At 48.5% G+C, this 3,504-nt stretch overlaps 1 protein-coding gene and 1 long non-coding RNA gene across 6 annotated transcripts in view; one reads left to right on the top strand and one right to left on the bottom strand.

The window, feature by feature from the left end:
- The window catches only part of RNF220 (ring finger protein 220), a 347,984-nt gene that overhangs the window by 275,047 nt on the left and 69,433 nt on the right, over positions 1–3,504 (bottom strand). The window lies entirely within an intron of this gene.
- Positions 886–3,060, top strand: LOC102495881 (uncharacterized). The gene is made up of 3 exons (XR_335322.1): positions 886–948; positions 1,574–1,657; positions 2,995–3,060. It is a non-coding gene; the product is annotated as an uncharacterized LOC102495881 (long non-coding RNA).

Raw genomic sequence — 3,504 nt, 5'->3', positions numbered from 1 at the left:
GGAAACGGCGGCCCGGATCACTTCTGCATGACAATTGACGGGAGGGAGGGCGCGAGGCGAGGAGGGAGGAAGGCTGCGGTGTCCGTTTTCTCACCATGGTGATTAGGCATTCCGGCCGTGCGAGGAGGCAGCCGCCGAACAGAGCGGCGCGGCGTGGAGCGAGGGCAGGGGAAGAGAGCGCGAGCGAGCGAGAGCGAGCCCAGCCGCCGGGCGAGCGGCGCGCCGCGCCGAGCCGAGCCAAGCCAGGCCAGATGGCTCTGCAGCCATCAGGGACCGCTCCCGTCCAGCCCGGCCCCACTTTAGCTGTGCAAACATTTCTTTATCCCAACAAGACAATTAAACCCAGCAGCATGAAAAGGAGTCTCCATGACTGTGTTGGGAGTGAACAACCAGAAACAACCACACACATCACAGGAGTTCTTGCCCCCGGGGAGAGGGAGAGGGGGAGGAGAACAGAGGCTTGAAGAACCCCCTAGCAGCTGAGTGAGAATCGGGCTAGGTCTGGCAGTCAGGACACAGGAACCATCTGACCCATCTCCTTTGATAGGTTTGGTGACCCCTGCACGGTGGTCATGTGCACCAGCTACAATCCAGAGGTGGAGCATGGGGACCTGGGAGCTGCCCCCAAGGACTCTCCTCTGCAAGAACAAATCTCCTAAAAGCCCAGATCTAAGGAAGGCCGGCCCACCCCAGTCCCAGAGCCCTCTGAAAGTATCCACCCCAATACCACCCTGTGATGTCAGCCCGCCCTCCCATTTCAGGCTGCCCTGGCTCAGGTGGGCCCAGCTTATCTGATTGTTAGGACATAGGCTCTTCAATGATGCACGCCTTTACACAGACACATCTCAGAGTACAGAATACCATGTGCTACTCAAGGCGCTGGGGACCTGAGAATGACTTTTCAAATATAGCAGAGACAAGACCAAAGCAGAACATTCAGGAGCTGCTGTGAGCCATCAGGTTTCCTGCCTTCCTGGGAATCCCCCTGACCACAGGGAGGGGCCAAAGAATGAGGACCATTCTCCACCACTCTTTGGTGCCCAGGGCCCATCCAGGGTCAGCCAGAAGGGAGGCTCAGTCATGGCTACATGCCGCAGCTCTAGGCCGCTCAGCCTGGGGTGAACAAGCACACTAGCCAATTCCAGTCTAGGCTCAACAGGCTCGCCAGAGACTGTGGCACCCAACAGGAATCCGGACACGGGGTGGTCTAGAGAGAACCATCAGGAGATGCCTGTGATAGGAGCCAGAGTGCTAGCATAGATTAATCTAAATGCATAGATTCTAGCACGAGGCAGCAGACAATACTTATCCTCCCTTTTGTTGTAAAGTTTCCTTAATGAGGAAATGTTTATTTTAAAGGCCCTGGGAAACATATTTGCAGACACTTCATATGTAAGACACACGTGGACTATTCGTAATTGGCTCATAAATTTCAGCATCATTTCCCTGGACAAGGGGCCTTGGGGACTGGTTCAAGGAGTGACAATAAACAGGAGTTACCTCAGTCCCCTTCCTGGGGAATTATGCATCCTCCATGAACGGCTTCTCACAAAACACTTCTCCCATTTTCCAGGGCAAATAAGTCAGTCCTGTAGAGTAAAGGCTTCTTTATTCCATAGAGCCCAACACCTACCTCAGGAATCACCTGTGACACCAGGTGAGTGGCCAGGCAAGCAAGTCAGCATTATCTACTGGGACAGGCAATACTTTACCCAAATGCCTAGATCTGTTTCTACCAAAAGAATGGATATTTCATCACAAAAGAAATCCTGCCTATCAGTACCCAGATTTAAGAGAAGAACACATGTGCATTACACCATGTCTGCAGGCCCCTTTTAAATGCGCTTGCATGGGGACATATCTACATATGGATACAGTGTGTGCATAGGGGGTGGCTGCCACAGTAAAATCTGTCAGTGTTTCCATTATAAAACTGATTTTTTCAATGACCTACAACCCAGTCATAAAATTTCTCTAAGGGACACACACACACCCATAACCTCCCCCCTCCAACAAAACACTAAATGCTTGCTTAGGAGTTTTACTTCTACATTTAACTGAAACTCTTTATATATACATATAATGAAAAAGTATTTTCTCGATATGAACAGAACTGAGAAATGAGTCAACCAGATCAAAAATGACCTGTAAGTTTTAAGAATAAAAAAACTGAAATACACATGGTTAATTTTGGCAATCTGGGCAGAAGCCACTGTGTCCTATTACTTCACTCTTTTGGAGGCTTTCTGTCCTCCCTCTTCTCACCTCCTTACCACCACCACCCCATCTGCCCCTGAAGCTCTCTCTCCCTTTGGAAGCAGCCTTGTATAGTGTCACTCGATTATCTGAGAAATATTACTTATTTCAAAACGGTTCTGTAGGGAGGACCTGAAAGGCATCTAGTGGGAATAATCAGGCCTTCTAAGGGCCCTTAAATATGTATTTACATAAAACAGACCATAAATATTCCGACACACGTCGGCGTATGACGGGAGCCAAGAAAGCTGCTGCCGACTTTGTCACAGTGCCTCTTCGACCCTTCCCTACAGAAAAATGTTCCTCCTGCTTTCCAAAAACTCAAAAGCAAAAGCAAAAATGCTGCCCAGTACAGCCCGGCGAAGGCTGCTACGGCACCCAAGGAGAGGAAAGTAAAAAAGAGCACAGATCTGGGGTTACCACAGGGCAACAATCTCCTATTCACTTTGTAGCCTTACTTTTTGTTAAAAGACCAGACTCAAATGTAACTCTAGGAAAATATGGTGTACAAACATTCTGCACTCACAGACACTCCTCCAGGTCTAAAAAGGAGTACATGAAGTACCCTAAAGGAAGATACTTGGAACAAATAAAAGGGGGAAGGACTTCAATTTCCACAACACTCCAGTTCGAAATAAAGAAGTTTTCCCCACCCTTCTGATCAGAATCCCATTAATTTCAAGGTCAGAATTCCATTTCACTTTGGGAGGCAGACTCATTTAATTTTTCTCCACCCAGGCGTACTCCTGTGTGAGGGATCCGTCTCCATGGGGGATGACACCACCACACAAAGCAAACCAGGCAAACAGAAGAGTTATGGCTTTGACACTCGGAGGGGAATGGAGAGCTACATCCATGAGTTCTGACTTGACTAAGCTTCCTCCTGCTCTGGGAGCCTGATACAGGTTTGGGCTAAAAAGATGGGAAAAGGGAGACAAGCTAGATCTGTGAGGTGAGAAAAAAGGAATCTTGATTTCCAGATGTTACTTTGTGGTATATGAGTTTTGAGAGGATTTCATTTTTAACTTAGAAGGAAAAAAGGGAGTGGGGGGGTAGAGGGGAGGCAGAATCTGTCACACCCTGACACCCCACCCCACCCCTCGGCAGTTTTAGCCAGAGGTCAGATTACAACTACCCCAGATCACTTGCACATCACTTGACAAATAAAAGCTAAAATAAAATAAAACGGACCAACACAACACCAATACCTGTTAAGCAGGGATATCCAAGCACAGGATCATCATACAC

This window comes from Tupaia chinensis, unplaced genomic scaffold, assembly GCF_000334495.1.
Source record: "Tupaia chinensis unplaced genomic scaffold, TupChi_1.0 Scaffold000387_1, whole genome shotgun sequence".
In the NCBI taxonomy this organism is placed as follows: domain Eukaryota; kingdom Metazoa; phylum Chordata; class Mammalia; order Scandentia; family Tupaiidae; genus Tupaia; species Tupaia belangeri.
The sequence above is the reverse complement of the archived record's forward strand: the minus strand, read 5'-3'. Positions and strand labels throughout refer to the sequence as shown.